The following is a 25,656-nucleotide window of genomic DNA, read 5'->3' as shown; positions in this document are numbered from 1 at the left end:
CAGATAATTAAGACCTTCCCTGTGCAAAGGAGGGTAAAGTAACTAACCCCCTACACAGATCACTGGATCTCAGCCCCGCTGGGCATCAATGTTACCTGTCCAGCTACTGAAGCAGTATTCTGGCAGATCCCTGGACACCAGGTGACTTTATAAAGTCCCACAGTGATACTGATGCACAGCAAGGTGAAATCTACACTGACAAGAGATCCTCATATAGATCCTGGAAAACTCAAGTGCAGATGGAAGAAAGTGCAAGGGGAACAGACTATGCATCCAGACCTAGAACTCTGGGAAATTCCGCAGCCCAGGACCCTGAGGCCACAAGTGCTGAGTTCACTCAAGCTATCAGAGTGGGTTTAGGACAGGGTGGAAAACGGACAAGATCAAGATTGAGAAAGAAGAGATAGAAGAAGTTTGCAGGGAGCCTAAATGTAGGCTGTGAGAGAAAGGAACTTATGGCCAAGTATAAAAGGGGAGAGAAAGAGAGGCCCCACCCCGGCCCACATGATCTGAGAAAACTCCAGCCCCAGCAGGTGGAAGGACAGCAGACCAGACACTTGTTTGTCCCCACAGAGTGAGCAGACAGTGACCAGCAGAAACCATGCAGTCCCACCCAGCTGCTCCCTACGGAAGGGGCTTCCCCTGGCAGGGGGTTCTACTCACAGGTGAGAGGGGTTGGCTTCCCAGGGCCAGGAGGATGAGAGAACTAAGACACTCGGGGGTCTCCTGAGGGGGACAAAGATGTGGCAACTGGCTTGTGAGGCTCCAATAGAGAAAACACAGAAAAAGAGGAAAGCCCTCACTCAGGATGTCCTCAAACAAGACCCAGTAAGAGGGAGTAAAAGCCTCCCTCAGGGCACGTTTCACAAACTAATCACTCCTAAACCAAAAACTAGGGAGCTCCGGTGGCATAGTAAGTAAGGAGCTGCTACAAGTCCAAAGGTCTGCAGGAGCTCTGATGCTTGGAAAACCCACTCAAGGGAAAGCTATGGGTCAAGTGATTGTATTAGAGAGAAAAACAGCAAAGGTAAACTGGTTACAGGAAAGAATTTACAACAATACCAAGCATTTGTCTCAATGAGACATTTGGGAAATGTCTTAAGATTTTTATTTTATTTTATTATTTTTGTGTGAGTGTACCGTCAAACCAGATCTGACTGGTACAGGAGGAGATTGTCCCTCCTTCCCCGGCAGGGCATCTGGTGGATTCCAACCGTGCACCTCTGGGATTGTAGTTGCAGCTCCTTGCCACTAGGCCACCAGAGCTCCATGTCTTAAGATTTTTTAAACATCCCTCTTTCCTCTCGTTCTTAGAAATTGGTTGGTAAACTGTCGCACTAAGAGGGGCTTAGGAACCTTCACGGATTCCTCCCGTAGGTATCTGCTGGCAATCCAGGCAATGGGGGTACACCAGACGACGAGAAATGTCTCTGCCCTCATGCAGCTCTCATTTAGGCAGGAGGGAAGCAACACAAGTAAATAAATCTGTGCGCAGTGTCAGGTGTAGATAAGTGTTGTGAAGACATAGAGCAGGGGCAGGCCTGCAAGTGCAGCCGGAGAATCTGTAGATGTCAGGAAGGACGTTTCCGAAGAAGCCTCGCGGGTGAGCATCACTGAGGGCAGTGAGTGAGCATGTGCACACTCTTGGGAGTGACCATCAGGAAATGGGGAAATAGCAAGTTCAAATACACAGAAGTAACACTGATGTTTAGAAACACAATCCACGAGCTCAGGCTCCGTCACCACACCTCCGCACCCCAGTATAATTGTCCAAATGCTGATTCTTTTCTCTCTTTTCCCTCCTAGTGTCATTTCTCATCTTCAGGAGCCCAGTCATCACAGCCCAACCAACCATTGTTTCAGTGCCAACCCATGCTGTCCAAGGAGAGGATGTTCTTCTACTGGTCCACAACCTGTCAGAAAGTCCTTCATTCTACTTTTGGTACAGATCTGGCGGTACAGAACATAATAATCCAATAGTCACTTATTCAGTATCAACTCAAACAACTAACCCAGGAGATGCCGACAGTGGTAGAGAGACTATCTACTCTAATGCATCCCTGCTGCTCCGGAATGTCAGCCTGGAGGACCCAGGACCCTACACACTCGAGGTGGTAGACCAGAATATACAGTCTGAAATATCTACTGGACACATCCTTGCCTTCCGTGAGTAATTTGTGACATCCGCGGAACAGGGGTAGTACAGAGGGTGAAGTTTATTCTAAGGTCAGGAATGACTGGCCTGGACCCTCTGATGTGTCGTTATCTCCGTATGCAATCTGTTAGAGCTTGAGTCTTTATATAAAAATTTCTTCCTGGGGAAACTGCAGTAGATGTTTCTATGTACTTGTAGTTGTTAGGTGCCATCAAGTCAACTGTAGCTCATAGCGATGCTACAAACAGTAACTGCATTGTCCTCTTTCCTGAGCCAATCTCTCTGTCTCTGACACACCTCTCCCAAGTTACTGTGTCAATCCAACTCATCCAGGGTCTTTCTCTCCTGTGCTGTCCCTCCACCTTTCCAAGCATGATGTCCTTTACCAAGAAATTATCCTTCCTGGCAATATGCTCAAATTATGTTACATAGAACTTCAAAATTTGCCCCCAAGGAACAACTTGGTTCACGCTCCTCAAGACAGACCTGTTTGTTCTCTTGGCAATCCATGGTATGTTCAATCGTCTTCTCCAGCACTACAAATCAAAGACATTGATTCCTCTTCTGTCATCCTTAGTCATTTCCCAGCTCTCTGATGCATACCAAGTAATTGTAAAGACCATGTCTTGGATCGGACACACTTTCGTTTTCAGACTGATATAGCTGCTCTTCAGCACTATGTACTGGTTGCTGACAGCATATTTTCCCTGTGCAATTCATCTTTTGACTTCCTGACTGCTGGTACCCTAACTGCTATTTGATTGTGGATCTAAGAAGCTGAAATTGTGAACAATCTCAATCGGGATGCTTCCGATTAGCCCAGGGGTGAGAGGCTTTGTTTTCTTGATGTTGGGCTTCAATCCACATTGAAAACTGCAGTGTTTGACCTCCTACAACACTTCACATTCTCCTTAGTTATGGCAAGCAATGTTGTGTTATCTGAATCACACAAGCTGTTGATAAGTCTTTCTCCAATCCTGATGCCACATTCCTCCTAATAAAGTCTAGCCTCCTGAATGATATATTCCACATACAGATTGATAAGATATGGAGACAGGACATAGCTCTGACACACACAATCCTGATTTGAACCATGCAGTATTTCCTTGCTCTGCTCTGACGATTGCTTCCTGGTCCCAATAGGTTTTGCATGAGCAAAATCAGGTGTTCCTGGCTGGATTCCTAGCCTTCTCAAAGTTTCCATTCTTCTTCACAATTTCTTGGCATCCACTCAGTCAAATGTCTCTGCACAGTCAATGAAACATGGATAGACATTCTTCTGGTACTCTCTGCTTTCTCTGTTGTTTTCTTAGGAGCCATCAAGTCGAGTACAACTCATAGAGAACCTATGAGCAGCAGATCTGAACCCTGTCCTATCGTGTGCCATCTAAACACTTCCTGACACACTAGACCTCATCGCGGCAGTCATAATCCACCTGGCTGATAATCCACCTCTCCTTTGCTAATCCTGCACCCTTCCAAACAGCATGTCCCTCTCCAAGGAACAGCCCCTCCTAGTAATATGCACAAAGTACGTGAGGTCAAGCGTCATCATCCTTGCCTCCAAAGAGCACTCTGGATGCACTCTCTCCAAGATATATTTATTGGTTCTCTTGGCCATCCATGGTATGTTCCATGCTCTTCTCCAACACCACAACTCACAGGCATCAATTCTTCTGTCGTTCCTATTCATTGTGCAGTTCTCAGATGCATACCAAGTGACCAGAAAACCGTGACCTGAATCAGACACACCTTAGTCCTCAAACTGAGTCCTAAATAATTTGGGGAGGTCCCTAACTGCAGATTTTCTCAATGCAATATGTCTCCTGATTTCCTGACTCCTGTTATCAATAGTGTTAATTGTGGATCCAAGTAAGACGAAGTTGTTGACAGTTTCAATCTCTTCCCATCCACCATGTTGCCTATTGGTCCAGTAGTAAGAACCTTTGTCTTCTTGACATTAAGATCCAATCCATATTGAAGGCTGCATTCCTTGATCTTCTGCAACAAGGGCTTCAAGTTCCCCTCACTTTCAGTAAGCAAGATTATGTTATCTGCATAACATAGGTTATTGATGAGTCTCCCTCCAATTCTAATGCTATTTTCCTCTTCATAGAGTCCAGCTTCTTGAATCATTCTCTCAGCACACAAATTGAATAGGTATAGAGACAGAATGTGCTCCTTTCTTAATTTTAAACTAGGCAGTGTTTCCCTGCTCTCCAGGTATAGGTTTTGCATGAGCACAATTAAGTGCTCTGGGATTCCCATTCTTCTCAATGTTAGCCATAACTTGTTATGATCTACACAGTCAAATGCCTTTGCATAGTCAATGAAACACAAATAGACATTCTTCTAGTATTCTTTCTTCAGCCAGGATCAATCTGACATCAGCAATGATATCCCTGGTGCCACGGCCTCTTCTAAATTCTGCATGAACTTCAGGCAGTTCCCTAAATATGTACTATTGTAGCTGTTTTTAAATGATCTTCAGGAGTATTTTGCTTGCATGTGATATTGATGATATTGTTCAATACTTTCTGCATTCTGTTGGATCACCTTTCTTGGGAATGGGAACAAATAGGGAACTCTTTCAGTCAGTTGTCCCGAGAGCTGTCCTCCAAATTTCTTGGCATAGACTGGTGAGCACGTCCAAGGCTGCATCTGTTCATTTAAACAAGTCAAGTGGTATACCATCGACTCCGGGGGCCTTAATTTTTGCCAGTGTCTTCAATGCAGCTTCCATTTCCTCCTTCATTATCATTGGCTTCTGCTTATATGTTACTTCCTGAAATTTTTCAATGTCAATCAGTTATTTTTAGTACAGCGATTCTGTGCATTCCCTCCATCTTTTTGTGATGCTTCCTGGGTCATTCAATATATTGCCTATCGTATCTTTCAATATTGCCACTTAAGATTTAAATTTGTTTTTCAATTCTCTCAGCTTGAGAAATGCACAGCAAGTTCTTCCCTTTGTAGTCTCCAATTCCAGCTCTTTGCACATTCCATTATAATACTTTGCTTTGTCTTCTCGTGTTGCCCTTTGAAATCTTCTGTTCAGATCTTTTACTTTAGCATAGTTTCCCTCTTTTTGGCTTCTCGATGCTCTAGTGAAATTTTCAGAGTCCCTTCTCACATCTATTTCGATTTTTTCTTTCTCCTCTATTCTTGTAATCATCTTTTGTTCTCTTTGTGAATGATATCCTTGATATCATCCCAGAACTTACCCAGTCTTCGATCATGGGTATTCAATGTCTCCAACCTATTCCTAAGATGATCTTAAAATTCAGACGAAATAGATTCAAGATCACTTCTTGGTTCTCATGGACTTTTTTTCATTTTCTTCAGCCTCAATTTGAATTTGCATATAAGTAACTGATGGTCTGACCAACAGTCTGCCCCTGGCCTTGTTTTAACTGCCAATGTTTAGCTTTTTCAACTATTCCACAGTTAGAGTTTATCTGGCTCCTATGTAGCCCATAACATGAGAACCCTGTGTAAAGTCATCATTTGTGTCTTTTTAAAAAAGGTATTTGCAATGAATAAATCATAGGAAATAGAAAATTCTATTGCCAGCCTCATTTCTATCATCAAGCCCATACTTTCCAAATACTATTCCTTCTTTGCTGTTTCCAACTTTTGCATTCCAGCCATCAGTTATCATTAACACATCTTTCCCGAATAAAACAGGCTTGGAAACCAGAGGGGCATCCATTAAAAAAAAACCTTGCTTCCTGGAACTCTATGAACTTGGGGGAAAGATGAAAGTTTTGTGTTCAAGACTTTCATTCATAAGGTCGCTGTGAGTTGTCTACAACTCTACAGCACATAACAACAACAATAATTACATATACAGTGAATTTTAGACTGCAAGATTTGGTAAAAATTCTCAATTTCTTCTTCTTTGGCTCTAGATGGAGCAGTGTATATTTTAATAATAGTCATGTTAATAGGTCTTCCTTGTTTGTTTATGGATAATATCATATCACAACACTATATTTCAGATGGAACTTGAAATCAACTTTTTTACTATGAATGCAACACCATTCTTCTGTTTTCATTGCCAACATAGTATACTCTATAATTGTCTGATTCAAAGTGGCCAAAGCTGATCCATCTCATCTCATAAATGCTTAGTATTTTGATGTTATTGCATTCCATTCCATTTTTTTAAATTGTGAGTTTAATGAAAGTTTACAGAAAAGTTGGATTTTCATTCATTCATTGTTGCACATTTCTCTCCCTACCCCTCCAGTTCACTTTAAAAAAAAATCCATTCAGTGTTGCATAATTCTATTTCTTTTTTTATAATTTCCAGTTTTCCAACATTCAGGTGACATACATTGCAGTTCCAATTCTTAAACACTGTCTATCACCATTTTCCTCATGTCAACTAACTTCCAATCTGGGCTCTAACATTATAACTACCTGTGTTCCTCTAGTGTTCATAGGGGTTTCAAAGACCTGTTATTTAAGAAGTAGATGGCTTCCTAGTCTGTCTTAATCTGGGACCTCTATTAAAACCTGTTCGCGATGGGGTAACAATTATGGCATTTGACACTCCAGTGGCACAGTTTTCACTATCACAGTAACCGACAAGTTATCTCAGTACAGCAAACTGAGAGACAAGTGTTGTACCAATTATAATAATGTTCTCCTCAAACATAACAAACTGCCAATTTAGTTTGTAAGTGTGTAGCTCTAATAGCAATCAATTCTTCACACAAGACCATAGGGCTAATCAGTTTAATTAAATCAAAACTACCAGTCAGCTTACTCCAATTGTTAATCAAATCCAACAACTAATATTCTGAAATCCAGCTGTTTCAGACAAGAAGCTCCAAACAAGAGACTCTCAGGAAGGACCAAATCAACTTTTAAACAAAAGACCCACCCACTGGGTGGTGTTATACAATTATAATAATTTTAACGAAATGAAACTATTATGGGTAACTAAATACCAGGAGTTCTGGTGGCCTAGTGGCAAGAAGCTGCACTGCAATCCAAAAGGCAAGCAGTTCGAGGCCACCTGCTGCTCCATGGGAGAAAGATGGGCAATCTCCTCTCATGCAACTAATTGCCTCTGAAAACCTCCCAGAGGGTCAGCTATGGGTCAGTTCTGGCTCTACAAGTACACACAAACAACAACAAATACTAGGCAAATTTTTAAAAAATCCTTTCTCAAAGACCAAAATTTACTGCAGAGAGCAAAGTCTGACTGAAATGACACAGCAAGAGGAGTCAAATCACTATGGGCTTGAGTAAGACCCCAAAGGATTTGGTCCAGTCCGGGCCTCAAGTCTTGGCTCTAAGGGTTTCTGGAAACCTCACAGCAAAGCTCAGATCCAGGAAGACCTTATCTCAGACCATGTCCCAAGGTTTCAAATTGAAATGGATTATCCAAAAATTACTAAAACTACCAGAAATAAAATCTGGGTTTAGAAGAGGCCATGGCATTAGGGACACCATTGCGCCAGTGTCAGATGGATTTTGGCTGAAAGAAAAGAATGTGCATTGGACAGCTGGACAATAATGACAGATAAAGACTCAATGGTTTTGAGTTTTGATGCTGGAGAAGACTATTGAACTTACTGTGGACTGCCAAGAGAACACACAGGTCTGTCCTGAAGAGGGTGAATGAAGCCAAGCTGTTCCTTGGAGGCAAGTATTTTGAAGCTCCATCTGACATACTTTGGGCATGTTGCCAGGAGGGACCAGTTCTTGCAGAAGGACATCATGCTTGGAAAGGTGGAAGGACAGGCAAGAGAGGAAAACCCTGGATGAGGTGGATTGACACAGTAACTGGGCTTACTGGGGAGAAGATGGTCAGAGACAGTGAGATTGGCTTGGGGTTCAGAGCTATTGTGCTATGAGTTATGGTCAACTCAGTGGCACATTTCAACAACAACAACAACATAGCCAAAAGTGATGTTGACATTCTGGCCAAAGCTGACTGAGGGCCACAATTTACTGGCTGCTGAGTTTTGGAGCTCTGAAGTTGGTCAGTAGCTACAGATCAGTTCTTTGGCCTTATGAACATTAACTGTGCTTAGTCAGTCATCTAAGACTCACTTTAGGGACCAACAGGACTTTTGACACCTGTCTTTAAAGTGCTTGGAACCCCTACCTCTCAGTGTCACAGGCTCTGTCTATTTCTTCTATGACCCCCGTTTTACTCCTGCTGTGTCCCTACTGGGACTCTCCTGCTCTAATCTTCTGCTGACAGGTGACTATTCAACAACCTTGACCAGGCTCACCCTTCAGACAATAGGAAAGGACAAAGATCACTCTGGGAAGCAAGTCCTGGGAGTGCTCCGTCACCATCAAAGTATCCATGGCACCAGGAAAATGAGATTCCACTGCATCCCTGTCTGGGGTTCACCTTAGGGACAGGGATCGGACACAAGGGATGCAAAGCACCCAGATTGCACCTCCTTCATTTGCTCTCTGCTTTCCTCTTCACACTAATCCAACCATGGAGTTAGACAAAGAGTGAAGAAATCTTTAGTTCTCACAATATAAAGGCATATTTAACCCTTTTCCTATGTGTTTAAATAAGGATCATTCTCTCTGGAGTGAGGTTGACAGTCCCTAGTGGTTCTGAGACCATTCATTCTCTAGGTAGGAGCTTCCAGATCATGTGATGTTGACTATGTTTACTTTCCATCTGACAGGGACACACACGTATTCCTAGCACTTCTCTGTCATGAGGTGAATTCCCTCTGATGGGAGATACTTGTGCCTCTGTCCTTTCAGTTCTACCAGGCTTACTCTGGGTCTCCCTGAATGTTACCTAGTCATAACACCTAGTCCCCCCCAGGCTTCAAGCTACTTCCTTAGATTTAAGGACAATGAGAAGTATCATCCATAACCATCTTGAGGATATTCTTGTAAGGAGAAGCCTTAAGGAACATACCACAAGACTGGACTGCATACATGTACAGCTTTAGGGGGTCTCAGACATTGCTGGTGCAAAGTGAAAAACTTTAATCAGGCCACCACTTGGTCAGTTTGGACCATTTTGATTAAACTCTAGTTATATGTGTTGGTGGTGCCACTTCACTGAAATAACTAGGTTAAAAAAAAGAAACATTCATCATGGCTCTGTTGAGACTCCTGCCCATTTTCTGCCTCTCCTTAGGGAATTGCTGATAGGACCTATTTTCTAAATTGACTAACACAAACCATAATTTCCAATAATATTATGTTTTTCCTCCTTTTACTTTGACATATCTCAGAACTGTGCTCTGTCAATTTTGTTCCCTTTGCAGGATCCTTGTGTCTCCCCTCCCAAGAAGGGAACTTCTTGGAATAGACTTAGGAACTTCCTTTTACCATAAAATGATCTGGCTGAATTTTAAACTTTGCCAAGATCTTCTCCTGTTCTCTTGAGCTATGTCGCTCCAGAATTAGGCTTACATCTTGGAACCATTAATAATTTTCATATAGGAATAAATGTGACTATTTAATCAAATTTATATCCTCATCCAATGCAAACAAATGGGACAACAAGGGCCAGGTCCTTAGCAAACTCATCAACCTGCTGAGAAACTAATAACACTTCTGAATCAAACATCCACATGTATATCAGGAAAGATAATTATGGTCCTTACCTGCCCATAGCCATGGGAGAAGGGACACTAACAATCAAAGACAGGGAACACGGTTCTTCTTCCCACCCCAGCCAGCTCCTGCCTGGTCCCTCAACCTTCCTAATCATCCCATGGACTCAGCTCTGCACTTTATGGAGCCCGTGGCCTCTTATCAGTCACCATCAAACACCAGGAACTACCAGCCCATGTGTGATCACACGGTCAGATCACAAATGACCATTGGGTGAAGTCCCGGTCTCCTGGATGCAATTGCTGCCCATGACATCTAGTCTTCAGGTCAGTCTGCACCATATCCCTGGCTTTAAGGACAATGAAAAATCTCATCGTTACTTATACCTATAATGTCATGGCACAGAAAGTTATGGTTTAGAGGAAACAAAACAAGGCTGAGCCTTATAGAACAGTACACCTGGGGGGACTTCAGCATGTTCAAGCATCACCTGGTCATAGAAGAGGCCAGGAGAGGCACTGGGTGATCCCAGAGCCCAGTCCTACAGGCATATCAGGCTATTTAAAACACATTAGAGAAAATCTATGCTTTTTCCACAAATAGAAGAAGGTAGGCAGACCTTACATTCTCTGTGAGCTTAATTGTCAGACAAGTATCTTGCACTACAAAAACCTGCTTGATATCTTTAAAATGCCAAATTAGCAAAGAGGGATATAATGCCAACTCTGATTGAAAGACAATTTTGCAGGATCAAAGATACTATACTGAAAAATCTTTCTGTTATCTTGCAGCATTGTTAACAAAACCCACCATCACCAGCAAAAACTCCAACCCCAAAGAGGGCACAGACTCTGCAGTATTAATGTGTGGACTCAAGCCTCAGAATGCATCTTACTTGTGGCTGATCAACGAACAGAACCTCCCAGAACATGCCAGGCTGCAGTTGTCCCAGGACAAGAGAATTCTCACTATACACAATGTCACAAGGAGTGATGCTGGATACTATCAGTGTAGAATATGAAACCCAGTGAGTGACGTCCTTAGTGGCCTATTTTTCCTGAATGTCCTCTGTGAGTAACTTCTGTTCCCATGTAGCACAGGCTGTTAAAACAAATCCACACTCCAAGCCCATATCAGTCCTCCCAGGTCAAGTACATGGACCCTCAGCCACTAAACACCTAGGCTGTCCATGATAGGCTCTCACAGGTGAATCTGGGCAGAGGCAGGCATTCTGCCAGCTGAGGAGAGGAGGCCCTACCTTGCATTGAATTGCTCATGGTCACTACCTATGAGAAGAAATTAACTGATATTCTGGTGATCAAGCTCAGTAACGTCAAGGGGGGGTTTTGGCATGGGAATCTTGAAAACAAGACTCAGAGGGCTGTAGTGGCCTTAACCAGAGTGGGAGCTTCCCTTCCCTCTGGATACAGCACAACATGGCTTTATTCTGTTTGATCCAGATGGACCGGACACCCCCACTATTTCCCCCTCAGACTCCTATTACCATCCAGGGACAACTCTCAACCTCTCCTGCCAAGCAGCCTCTAACCCATCTGCACAATATTTGTGGTTTATCAATGGAACCTACCAGCAAGCCACACAAAACCATGTTAGCCCTAACATCAATGTGAGAGATGGTGGAAACTATACCTGCTATGTGCATAACAATTCCACCGGCCTCACCAGGACCACCTCCAAGTTTATCACAGTCTCTGGTAAGTACTTCCCTGGAATTTCAGCACTGAGCTCTGGGGTGCAGAGTTGTCTCCTTTCCTGGGGAGGGGGAAATCTTAATTAATTTCTGGTTTGTTTCTCCTAGGGACATACATAGCCCAGATTCTGTCCTAAATCCCCAAAGACTATTCCCACTGCATGTTATTTCTCACAGCAGACCTTGAGTCCAGCCCGGGGTGTGTAGAGAGGGTTCCCTCTGAAAAGATTGAAATTAAAATAGTCCCTATAGTTCTCAGCTAAGTTAAACTCAGGAATTTTTAAAGCCCCACACCCAGGTATCCAGGGCAACAGTATTTCAAGAATAGCTAGCAGAAGGGCAGAGCAAACAAGCAAAGATTGTTTCTCAACTGATAACCCAGGTGCCTTTGTTTCCCGACTGATAACCAATGTATCTTGTGCTTTTCCACTGCCCTAGAGTTTGAACTCATTGTATACTTAAGAATTTGTGACACCACCATATAGTTAAAGATCTATCTAACTGCTACATGTGCTACGTGACTGCCGCAAGTGCTACGTGCAAAAATGCTGTGTAAACCCTGAGCGAACACTGAACCAATGAATTCAAATTGTGCTTTCATCACCCAATGAGAAGCTGATACTCAGTTGTATCCCCCTAAAGTGTATAAAAAAACCCAACTTTGTCTGCTCGGGGTCGGCTCCTTTATCTCTTGCCAGAGATAAGAGTCTGCCTGGAGCTCCGCAATAAACCTCTTATCTCTTGCTGTTGCATCAAGCCGGTGTCTGTGTCTTGGAGTCTTGGGTCTTCGCTGTCCACTCAGGACAGAACAGGACCAGCAGTTCGGGGGTCCTTCAGTGAGAATCTTTGTCTTCTTGATATTGAGCTTCAATCCATACTGAAGACTACAGTTCTTGACCTTCTGGAGCAAGCATTTCAGGTCCTCCTCAGATTAAGGAAGTAGGGTTGTGTCATCTCCATAACGCAGATTGTTGATGAATCTTCCTCCAATCCTGATGCCACACTTCTCCTCATAGAGCCCAGCCTCCCAGACAATCTGTTCCTCATATAGATTGAAAAGATGTGGAGACAGGACACATCCTTGACACACACCCTTCTCAATTTTGAACCATGCAGTGTTTCCTTGTTCTGTTCTGATGACTCTCTCCTAGTCCAAGTATAGGTTTTACAGAAGCACAATCAAGGATTCTCAATTTTCTCAGACTCAGCCACAGTTTGTTGTGATCTACACGGTCAAATTCTTTTGCATAGTCAATGAAACATAGACAGACATTCCTCTGGTACTCTGCTTTTAGCCAAGATCCATCTGACATTACCTATAATATCCCTAGTGCCATGGCCTCTTCTAAATCCAGCCTACACTTCAGGCAGTTCTCTATTGATGTGCTCTTCCAGTCATTTTGGATAATCTTCAGAATAACCTTGCTTACATGTGCTATCACTGATACTGTTTGATAATGTCCACACTCTGTCGGATCATCTTTTTTTTGAATAGCAATAAATAACGATCTCTTCCAGTCAGTGCCCTCCAGATTTCTTGACACAACTTGGTGAGCGCATCGAGGGCAGCATCTGTCTGTTGAAATATGTCAATCGGTGGGCCATCATTTCCTGGGGCCTTATTTTTTGCCATTTTTTTCAGAGCAGCTTGAGCCTATAAAAGAGTCACACTATGGATATACAAAGACAAAGGGGAGAGGGCAGGGCAGTTGAGGGTGAGAGGGAGAAATCACAGGGTTAAAGAGTTTAGTGAGTGAAGGGAGTGAAAACAATGAATGAAACATTTAAAAAAAAATAAGAATCACATAGATGTCTGCAGTCAGTTCTGCCTTATGACAAGGTCCATGGACACAGATCAAAGAAGAGATTCCAATATAAATAGTCCTGAGAGACAGCAACCTGCACCTCCTTCCTAGAGAGAAAAGGGGCTACACTGTGGGCAATCCTTCAGAACTCACTCTGGGGCCTGTAAGTTGGCTGGCATCTCATAAGAAAATGAGATCTACAACCTCAGGTCCCTCTAAGTCACCTTCTCTCTTTCTACACGGAGTTGGTATCATAGCGCTCCACTGGGACCAGCAACATCCCAGGCACAGAACACAAGGGCCTGTAGTCATGACCTGCCTCACCAGACACAGTGCAGTTTTCACCTGGCAGGTCTTTGTAGGGCAAAGCCTGAGGCTTACAAAAAGATGACATTGTCACAGGACAAGAGACACTTCAACATAGACCCCATCAGGAGAAAGAATGTTGGGATGTATCAGTGAGAGGTCTTCAGTGAATTGCTGTTGTTGTTGATTGCCTTCGAGTTTAGCACGACTCATAGCGACCCTATGAAAAAAAGGCCTGAAGCCCCTCTCCAACTATTGACATTTATCAAAGCTCAAAGAGTTTCCAGAGGCATGTTGTTTAGGAAGTGGGTGCCACTCCTGCTTCCAAATGAATTAATTGGGTTCCAAAAGAAGAGTGATCCCCTCACCCTGACTGTGAAACATGAATGACTATCTTCTCAGCAACAAAATGATGCATTTCATATTTCTGATCTGTAGCATGATTGCTGTGGTAGGCTCTGTAGAATGTTTGTGAATAGGCCTGGGATCACGCCTGGAGAACCTTAAACAATATTATATCCTAACACTAAGAGTCCTCATATAATGATCCTGTCATAATTGTTGACATAAAGTCATATGCACTTCCTGTCATGCCTCAGAGGTCTCAGTTGTACCTTACTCACCATAAATATCCGGTACTCTTCTCCAACACTGCAACTCAAAGGCACCAGTTCTTTCCTGTCCTTCTTATTTATTGTCCTGCTTTCAGTTGCATAACAAGTGACTGAAAAAATCCTTGCACACCTAAGTCTCAAATTGAATCAGGTGCACCTTAGTCTCAAACTGATATCATTGATATTCAGAGTATTGAATATCCCATGGACTGCCAAAAGAATAGATATGACTTGGGGAAAGTGAAGCCAGAGTGCTCCTTGAAGTAAAAGATGATGAAGCTTCATCTCACATACTTTGGACATGTTGTTGGGAATAGGGATTTCTTGGAAAGAGATACATACTTGGAAAGGTAGAGGGAGGGTCAATGATGGATAAAAAGACCCTCAACCACATGGATTGACATAGTAACTACAGCAATGGACTTAAGCATGATGAGGACGGCACAGGACACAACAGTGTTCAGATCTGTTGTTCACAGGGTAGCTATGAGTTATACTTGACTCAGTGGCATCTAACACCACCACCGCAATAAATGGGACATGCCTTTGTATGGGGAGATGGGATTTGAGCCCTTCATTGGAAGGGTCATCATGTTTGGGAAGGATGAGGGATAGAGAAAGAGAGGAAAACCCTCAACCAGATGGGTTGACAGAGTGACTGGGGCAATGCGCTTGAGCATGTCAGAGATTGTCAGGATGGAATAGGACAGCACAGTGGATAGCACTAATTGTTCATAGTGGTTCATAGGGTCAGCATGAATCGTATTCAACTCCACAGCACCTAACAATGACAACAAAGCATATCATCACCTCCCAGAAACCATCGGAAATGGAGTGAATCCAAAGCCACAGAGGCTCAACCTCAAGCTTCTCTCTTCCTCTGTCCACTGCAGATTATGGGTCAGGATATGGAGGCCTCTCTGCTGGAGCCATCGTTGGCATTGTGACTGCCATCTCTGTTCTGGCTGCCACAGTCGGGTGTTTTCTGCATTGTACCAGGACTGAAGGGTATGACAACACAGCTCCTCACTTCATATTTCAGCACCTAGGTTAATCCCAGGCCAGGAGAGGGAGGTCTTATTGCTGTTGTTGTTGATTGCCTCTGAGTTGAGCACGACTCATAGCGACCCTATGAACAAGAGGACTGAAGCCCCTCTCCAACTATCGACATTTATCAAAGCTCAGAGAGTTTCCAGAGGCATGTTGTTTAGGAAGTGGATGCCACTCCTGCTTCCAAATTAATTAATTGGGTTCCAAAATGCTAATTCCAAGATGCTAGGCCTAGGTCTCCTTTCCCTAACCCAGTGTCCCGAGATCCAGCTTGCTCCTCTCATCTGGACGCTTTCTTACCATGTACTGACTTTACACTGTGTGTTCACAGTCTTTTCTTCTACAAATTAGTCACAAGTATAACATAATGTGAGCCTCATTATTCACTCAGTAAACTTATAATACCTATGAGATAGTTCGTGCTCTGTGAACAGAACCCTTATTGTTTATTCAAATCAACACAATCCTATTTTCAGGGCTCATCCAAATCAACCAATTTCCCTGTATTTTGAGTCCCTAATGGGTTTGCTTTGTCCTGAGTCAGCATCAACCTGAAGATCCTCCCCCCTGGGCCCAGGAGAAACGTGGCTTTACAGATTCTCCTCAGGTGCCCATTCTAGGGCTCCTCTTCTCACCACCATAGTGATGGATGGAGGGAAGAGATCTCTTTCCTTCCTCTGTGATCTGACCCCAAAGCCTCCCCTTGAACCATTACAAAACTCTATCCCTTTCTAGGACCAGTGGACAGAGCAACTCTGGACATCAACATCATCTAGATTCTACCCCTGGTGAGTGCACATTAGTCCCAGAGGCTGGGTGACTTGAGGGCTCCCCACAGTGTCCTAACCTGTCAACCACACCCTAGAACACCTGAACTTTGACTGCATCTTCAGGGAGAAGCACAGTACCTTCAGAACAGAAGGATTCAGAGGATCATGGCACCTTTAACTGTGGGATTCATTACCCCCTTAGCTCATCTCATGCTCCTAAAACGGCCTAAGTGCCTCTGTACAGGGTATGCTCCTTCTGCCCTGCGTCTCTGGAAGTTAATGACATACTAGTTCCTCTGAAGGCTCCTGATCTCCTTTATACCCTTGAGTGCTAATCTTGGCCTCTGTTCCCCAGGTCATGGTCAATCTAACAGTCCTGCCTCACAGGTAAGGCCATCCCTCCTCTGCCTCCTTCTCCAAGGAGAGGGGAAGAATAGTCAATGCTCACATAGGAAAGACTGAGAACTCTTCTAGAAAACCCAGAAAAGAGACCTCCCCTATGCAAAAGCTAAGTGGATCTTCTAGAAGAGACCTCCCCTATCCAAGAACTAAGTGGACCTTCTAGAAGAGACAGACCTCCCCTATCCAAGAGCTAAGTGGACCTTCTCAGATACGGACTAACTGCTCCCTCTCTTGAAACATTTGTCTACTCAATCTATTAAGTGGAGACAAGCAAGGAATTCAGAGGTATCCTTGGGGGCAGCAGAGTAAGAAGGGATCCCAGGTAAACGAGGCTGAGGGATGGGAATGCAGTAGGAACATCCAAGGTATTCTGCTACAGGCTTAGAGACTAATGTTCGTGGGGCAGAGGTGATGTGTTCCTCCTGATGAGAAATTACCAAATTCATACCAGGAGGGTTGGATGTGGACTCTCAGGAGAAGAAACCTTCAGACGGGGGCCCTGGAACCTACTCCCTTGGACCCCTGTCCTAACTGCCCTTTCCTGACATCATCCTCTCTCTCTCTTACCCAGGCTCCTCTATATGCCAACCTGGCAGTCGTTCCCGTCTATCAGGTGAATGTGGGCCATGAGTGTCAGCTCCACTCTCAGAAACCTGCCCTACCGCACACCTGCTTGTGCTCTGACTTCAGGAAATAGCCGTGAAGATGCAGGCAGGGTTTGTGAACAGAGGGGATGGCTGAATGTAGAGCTTCCATCAGTGAAGACCATCTGACACAAAAAAGACCAATGTGGGATCAGAGCGAGTTCCAAGATGATCAGGAGCTTATTTTTCTTCTTTATATTATTTGTCATCATCGTCTTCTTTATAGGAATTATTAAAACCTGACACAAACGTTTATGACCAGATCCACCCAAAAAGAGAAGCAGCCACTTAGTTACCTCCAGGAACTTCTAAGAAAAGGGAATCAAGATCTGGGAGGATGTGAAAAACCTGACACCTGGAAAAAGGAAGAGTCTCTCTGAGATGCTTGGAGAACCAGAAAGACTGCTCTGAGCCCCGGTGGGACCACAGGAAAGATCTCCCATCTCTCCTACCACACAGGGGGTCTTCCAGGAAAAGTGAACCTGTGACCACAGTAAATCATCTGTGAAGGGTATGAATAAAGAGGACCCTCTGAAACTCCAGGTCTGTTTTCCCTTGTTTCTGTTTTCTGACAGAAGATGCTCTGGGGGGCAGATGAGATAGGACCATGCTCATAGGAAATGGTGATTTTGAAGTGAACCAGGCTCAGGCAGGAGAACAGGGAATTGATTGTCCGTAGACAGCCCTAAAGACCAAGGCAGCCTGGAGACCTCTCCCATGTGCTGTCAGAGAAGAGTATGTTTTGGAGAAAGTGCAGTCAAGATTGTCATTAGAGGCAAGAATGAAAAACCTTCACCTCACATGCTTTGGGCGTATTGTTAGGAGGGCCAGCACTTGGGAAAAGACTTCATGCTTGGAAAGGTGGAGGGTCAACCAAAGACAGGAAGACCCTCAACAAGATGGATTGATGTAGTGATTGTAACAATAGGCTCAAGTATATCCGAGACAGGAGGACAGCACAGGAGAGGGCAGGTTCAGATCCATTGTTAACAGGTCACTGTGAGCTGTAGGCAACTCCACGGCACCTAACATCAATGACAATTACCCCAAGTATCCCGGGAAATGGCCATCTCGAATCCACACAAAGATGATCATTAAGGAGCAACTAAGGTTGGTGAACACATCTCAGCTCTTAGTGCCCTTTCCTTCCTGTCGTCTTAAGCACAGACCTTAATCATCCACGTATGACACACTGCCCTTCACAAATTAAATCACTTGTCTGCAAATCCAAGCTACCAGATCACCACATCCAGAAACCTCAACTTTCCTCTTTGTCCAATTGTTGTAACAGTTGTTAGGTGCTGTGAACAGGAGCACGGCTCATAGTAGCCCTATGAACAATTGATCTGAACCCTCTTCTCCTGTGCCATCCTCACAATCTCTGACACACTCAAACCTATTGCTACAATCACAGTGTCAATCCACCCGGTTGAGGGTCTTCCTTTGCCATCACTTTTCCAAGCATGATGTCCTTCTCCAAGGAATCGCTTTTCCTAGCAACATGCCCAAAGTATGTGAGATGAAACTGCATCATCTTTGCCTCCAAGAAGCACTCTTACTGCACTTTCTCTAGGATGTTGGCTTGGAGACAAAACAATTTTTTTGTTTGTTCTTTGGAAAACCACGGAATATTCTGCATTCTTCTCCAGCATCCCAGTTCAAAGGCACCAAATTTTGCTGTCATCCTTACTCATTGTGCAGCTCTCATATGCCTAGCACTTGACTGAAAAGACCATGGCTAAAATCAGGAGCATCTTAGTCATCAAACTGGCATCGATCGTCCTTAATAATGGGGGGAAGTCCTTGACTACAGACTTTCCCAGTGTAATACGTCTCTTGATCTCTTGACTGCTGGTACCAAGTGTGTTGACTGCAGATCCTGGCAATATGAAGTGTTTTTACATTCTCAATCTTTTCTCTTTTGTTGTTGTTGTTGTTGTTATTGTGTGTCATTGAATCAGATCCAACTGGCACAGGAGGAGATTGTCCCTCTTTCTCCAGCAAAGCATCTGGTGGATATAAACTGCATGCCTTCAAGATTGCAGTGCAGCTTTTTGCCACTAGGACACCAGCGCTCCCATTCTCTCTATCTTTGATGATGTTCCTTATCGATTCAGTGGCAAGGATTTTTTTTTCTTGATACTGAGAAACAATCCATATTGACAGCTGTTATTTTATTTAGTTAGTTTATTTAACCTTCTGCAGCAAGTGCTTCAAGTCCTCCTCATTTTCAGCAAGCAAGGTTGTGACATCTGCAAAATGAAGGTTATTGATGAGTCTTTCTCCAAACCTGATGCCACATTCTTCATCATAGAGTCCAGCTTACAGATTGAATAGGTATGGAAGAAGGCTACAACCCTGATACACAACTTGCTAATTTTAAACCATGCCGTGTTGCCAAACTCTGTTTGTTCCACAGTCTCTTAGTCTAGATACAGATTTTGCATGAGCACAATGAAGTTCTGAACTTCCCATTCTTCTCAATGTTAGCCATAATTTGTTATGATCCACATAGTCGGATACTTACTAAAGCACAAGTAGACATTCTTTTGGTATTCCTGCTTCAAATGAGGATCCATCTGACATCAGCAATAGTGTCCCTGGTGCCACAACCTCTTCTAAATACAGCTTGAACATCTGGCAGTTTCCTCTCCAGATACCATTCTAGCCATTTTTTTTTTATTTTTAGCCACCAATACTGCATCTGTGTATCTTGATAAAAGAGGAAACACACAGAACCCTTTTATGAGTGTTGTTAGCAACCATCAAGTTGACTGTTATTCCTAGCAATTTGGTGAACAACAGAGCTGAGTCTTACACTGTCCTGTGTGAATCCCTGATATTTTCCAACCCATTGTTGAAATTGCTGTGTCAATCTATCTTGTTGAAACTTTCCTTTTTTACCAACATGATGTCTTCTTTTTTTCATTTTAAATGTATTTTAATGGAAGTTTACAGAGACTTTGGATTTCCATTCATTCACTGTTGCACCTCTCTCCCTGCCCACCATCCCCCCCCAATTTGCTCTTCTTTCTGAAAAGTAAAAGAAAAAAATTCATTCATTGTTATTCAATCCCACCCCCCAAGTCCACTCCGCTATGTAGCCTTCATCCTGGACTCCTGTCCTAACAATTATATGATGTCTTTTTCAAAGGACTGACTTCACCTGACAGCAAGTCCAAAGCTGTGAGATGAAGTTGCACCATTCCATCCTCTAAGGATCTCCCTAGTTACACTTCCTCTAAGATGTAGTTAACATACAAAAGATGGTTCTCCATGAGATATGTAATACTTTTCTTCAACTTCACAATTCAAAGACATCCATTCTTCTTCTGTCAATGCCTGGACTGGGCACCACCTTAGTCTTCAAAACTGATCTCATTGCTGTCCAGGACTTTGTAGGAGACATTGACAGCAGAATTCCCCAGTACAACACGTGTTTGTTTGTTTTTTTTCAGTGCTGTTAGCATGGGTGTTGGTTGTAGATCCAACCAAATAAAATTAAATTATTGACAATTTCATCTGTCATTATGTTGTGTATTGATCTACTGACTCATAGTTGACCTCCAGCAGGTTTTCAAAGGTTCTAAATTACACAGGAGAAGACTAACCATCCTTCTCACTCAGAGCAGGTGGAGAATTCAAATTATCTGACTTTAGGTTGACAGCACAACTTTTTATCCACAAGGTCAGCAGTACAACTTTGTTGAGACAACAAGCCAGGAAGGGGCCCAAGTCCAAGACCTCAGCAAGGTCTTCACTGGCCCTTCCTTCAGATCTCTAGTCCACATTTTCAGTTATTCCTCTAAAAAAAAAGCAAACCTGGTCACACTGCTAAATCATGAAGTCCATAGATCACAAGACTATTCTATCTTTGCCAGGAGTTGTCGGTCAAGAGGTGAAGGAGACAAATGTAAAAATAACCACATCATGATAGAACCCTAAATGACAACTTGGGCAACATGCATACATCATGGGTTTGGAGAAGTAACCTCTCTGGGGGTTTTTGAATCATCACTTTCACCACAAACCACCCTGGATCACAGTGCACTTGGCTCTCTGACTTTGACATCCATGACAGCAGTAATGTGTGCAGAACGTTCACTGATCTATGGAAAGAGAAACCTACCTGTGATCACTTTGGGCTTTGTGATCCTCCACCAGGCTAACAATACACAGTTGTGAAGAAGAAAGGAAAAATACCAAAGTCCTGGTATCACTAATTCATACCATCAGCACCATGGACAGTGAATCTGTCATCTTTCCAAGGGCTGCAGCAGGGAGGAAAAAATGAAAAGTGGCCACAGGATCTTCTGCCCATTTCTATTCCATAGGAGAAAGATGCAATGAATGAGAATGGCACTAACATCGATATAATTTTGTTCCATAAAATATAAAGTTGTTGTTGTTGTTATATTCTGTCGAGTCACTTGCGACTCATAGCAACCCTATGTATAAAAGTCCTAAACCCTGTTCTACCCTGTGCCAACCTCACTGTCTTTGACACACCTACTCCCATTACTCCACTCACTGAATCAATCCATCTCATCCACAGTCTTCCTCTCCTGCACTGTCCCTCCACTCTCCCAAATATGATGTCCCTCTCTAAGGATTAGTCCCTCCTTAAAACATGCCCAAAGAATGTCAGATGAAGCTTCAGAATCCTTGCCTCCAAGGAACAGCCTGTTTTCACCCTCTCCAGGACAAACCTGTTTGTTCTCCTAGCAGTCCATGGTATATTCAACACTCTTCTCCACCACCACAGCTCCAAGGCATCAATTCTCTATCATCTCTAGTCACTGTCAAGCCCTCTGATGCATAACATGCAATTGCAAAGACTATAGCCCAGATCAGACGCACCTTAGTTTCCAGCCTGATGTCATTGCTCTTCAGTATGCTAGAAAGGTCCCTGGCAGCTGACTTTCCCAATGCAATACTCTTGGCTGCTTGTACCAAGAGTGTTGACTGTGGAGCCAAGCAAACGAAAACTGTTAACTATCTCAATCTCTTCACATCCATATTGATGCTGCCAATTGGCCCAGTGGTGAGAATCTTTGTTTTCTTGATGTTGAGCTTCAATCCACCCTTGACCCTCTACAGCAAGAGCTTCAGGTCCTCAGTAAGCAGGGTTGTGTAATCTGTATAAGGCAGGTTGTTGATAAACGTTCCACCAATCCTGATGCCACATTCCTCCTCATACAGCCCCCCAGCATCCCGGATGATCTGTTCTGCATACAGATTGAAAAGGTATGGAGACAGAATATATAAAACGTTGTTGCTGTTGTTATGTACCATTGAGTGAAAACCAATGCATAACTCCCCCTCCAGTGTGTTTTCAGAGGCAGTAAATCTCTGGGAGGAGACTGCCAATATTTCTCCCATGGAGGAGCTCATGGGTTCGAACCTGTGACTTAGAATTGACAGAGAAACTCCTTACCACTATGTAACGATGCCTCATGACCTGACAAATGAAACAGTTGTAAAAGGTGGAATGCAAAACTCTTTCATTCATCTCAGCCCTAAACTGAATTTCCTTAGTTGTGGCCTAGAGATAAGAGGGAATGGAAGACAGTGGACAGAGGGGACCCTCAGTGCCATCAAGGAAGAACCACCAGGAATGGAATGCATCCATTTGGAGTCAATGTCCTGATGGTGGACACAGGGGAAAGCCAGGACATATGGAAATCACCAAGAAATGTTCAGCCAACAGTTGCTGAAGGAAACAAATCTTTTTCTATCAAAAATGAGAAAGCAGGAACTTGTTCTCCTAGAGCTGGCACCCGGAACTGGGAATTTTACCTATGAGGCTGTAAGGGGTGGGAGAGGAGCGGGTGTGGACTGTAAGGGAGCTCTGCTGTCCGAATCCTAGCTGTGCAGCTAACTCAGAGGTGGTGTGTTGCAGACCGAGGGTCCCGAAGAATGGAATAATTTTATAATTATTAATAAAGAGACAAACAGCCAGGAATGAGATAGATCAGAGAGTGTAAAACAGAGAGAGGGTCAGCAGTTCTCGACTGAAGACCCCAAGCCAAGCTTCTCTGTGTCTTTCTTGAAATTATCAGGAAGTAAATCACAAAGAGAATTCAATGCAAATGAAGCCAAGCTCTTTCTATTGAAATCCTTCTGCTTGACTCAGGAAGGAGGGGTTCACAAATGCAAGAATTTGGTTTACCCTTAACTATTAACCTTGATGCCTCAGGGTGAACTCTAGCTCAGGAAGTAACACTCTCTCTGTAGGGGGCCCCTTGCTGTCTCCTGTCTTGCAGGGAACAAACAGCTCATTTTCTAGGATCTGCCACAAGAGAAATCCTAACTTATATATCTATAATTCCTTCAATTCCTGAACAAGGGTTTTCATATAATATTTGGTATAAAGTTTGGCTTCCCATAGTGGCGTCTCTCTGCAGCTTCAAATCTACAAGCTACAACTCAAGAGAAAGAGGGCGGTCTCCTTCGTTGAATCACAAACTCTGAAAACCCACTGAAGGGTCCTGTGCAAGGAGGTTCTGACTCATGGCAGGGAATTTTTCAGCTATTTCAAACTAGGAAAATAAAGCTTTGTTTGCTAAAGCTATCTCCTTATGGTTTCTCTGTTACAGTGGGACTAGATGACTAAGACAGTTCTTACAGGAGATAATCCCTGCTGCTTCCTATTTAATAAATTATCAACTCATTACACATGTCTGGGCCTTGGGTTGTTGGTATCTCCTTTGCAACATCTGGCATGGCTGACTGCTGCATCCAGTTGACGTCAGAGAGACACTGAACCTGCTCCACACTCACAATCACTCTGAGACACAATCAACCTGGGAGGAATTGGTGTGATCGCTAACAGAGAGAGACGTCTTAGTTCTTTTGATGTGGTTCATGTGAAAGAAAAGGGTATATCTACCTTACTATTGCTGAAGAAAGAGACAAGAAACTGGCTCCAAAACAGAGCAATGGATGAAATAATCTCTAGGTGATATGATTGAAGACAAAAGCACAGATCATACAACCTGGGGGGAGCAATAATGTTCATTTCAAGACTAAGGTGTCCCTGATCCAAGTCATAGTATATTAAACTGCTTCCCATGCATTTGAAGTCATCTGATTATCTAAAATAATACATAGTCAGAGAACTGCCAGAAGTTCAAGCTAGATTTATAAGAGGCTGTGGCACAAGGGATATCATTGCTGATGTTAGATGAATCCTCAAAGAAAGCTAAGAATACCAGAAGAATGGCTATTTGTGCTTTAGTGACTATGCAAAGGCATTCAGCTGTGTGAATCATAAGAAATTATGGCTACCATTGAGAAGAATGGGAATTCTAGAGTTAATTTTGCCCGTGCACAACCTATACCTAGACCAAGAAGCTGTGGTGCAGAGCACGATAACATTGCATGGTTTAAAATTAGAAAGTTGTGTGACAAAGTCGTGTCCTTTTCCTCCATGCCTGTTCAATCTGTATGCTGAGCAAATTATTCAAGAAGCTGGACTCTGTGACGAAGACATGTGCCATTAGGATTGGAGAAAGACTCTTCAATAATCTTCGTTATGCAGATGACACAACCTAGCTTGCTCAGAGTGAGGAGGACTTGAATCACAAGCCGCAGAAGATTAAACACTGCAGCTTTCAGTATTAGTTGCATCTCAACATCCAGAAAACAAAAATTCTTAACACTAAACTGATAAGTGGCATCATAATAGAGAGAGAAAAGCGTGAAATTGTCAATGACTTCATTTTTTTTATTCAATCAACACTCGTGGTTGTGAGATCAGTGAAGAGATCAGAAATCGTATTGCTCTGGGAGAGACTGTAGTCAGGGCCTCTCCAAATTATTGAGGAGTAATTATGTCAGATTGAGGACTAAGGTGTGTCTGATTCAGGCCATGATCTTTTCAGTCATTTGCTATGTATCTGAGAGATGGACAATAAATAAGGATGTTGTTGTTGTTGATTTCCATCAAGTCGATGTCGACTCATAGTGACTCTATGAACAAAAGACCTAATGTCTTTCCATAGCTATTGTTGTTTCTCCAAGTTTATAGTTTCCAGAGGCATGTGGTTTAGGAAGTGGATGCCACTCCTGCTTCCCAACTTGTTTTAAACTGGGAGCTCCACCAAACACTGTCCACAATGGGAAACCATTATGGTATTTGATATCCCCATGGCTCAAGGCTAAGTATCACAGCAAACCCAGGTTACCTCATACAGCAAATTGGAAAAAAGTGGAAGATTATTCCTCCAGAAATAGCAGCACTAGTCTCACTTAGCAGAGGTTAAGTGTTGTCAAGTTGAATACAACTCAGAGTAAGCTTTGCACAAATGACCTGAACTCTGTTCTATAATTATCATCATTTCTGTGCATTTATAAGAGAGTTTGTAGAGTTTCCAGAGGCATCTACTTTAGGAAGTGGATACCACTTCTGCTTCCCGACATGAATCAATCTGGAAGCTCATCCGACTATTGTACATAACGGGTAACCATTATGGTATTTGGCACAACTATGGAACAGTGTTCAGGATCACAGCAACTCCAAGTTGTTCAGTATAGCAAATAGACAAATGATTACTGTCTTTTAAAGAATATTCTTCGACAATTAAGAAATTTCACCCGAGAGCCACAGGATTTTAAGTTTCTTTTTATTATTATTA

General features: G+C 43.2%; 1 pseudogene; it reads left to right on the top strand.

Annotated features, from left to right (window-relative positions):
• The first annotated feature begins 601 nt into the window (after positions 1–601).
• LOC102860072 overlaps positions 602–25,656 on the top strand; it is a 50,759-nt pseudogene continuing 25,704 nt past the window's right edge.

The sequence above is a fragment of the Elephantulus edwardii genome, unplaced genomic scaffold, assembly GCF_000299155.1.
Source record: "Elephantulus edwardii isolate Elephantulus edwardi_28Jun2011 unplaced genomic scaffold, EleEdw1.0 scaffold00302, whole genome shotgun sequence".
Taxonomy (NCBI): domain Eukaryota; kingdom Metazoa; phylum Chordata; class Mammalia; order Macroscelidea; family Macroscelididae; genus Elephantulus; species Elephantulus edwardii.
This window is presented reverse-complemented; position numbering and strand designations above follow the sequence as displayed.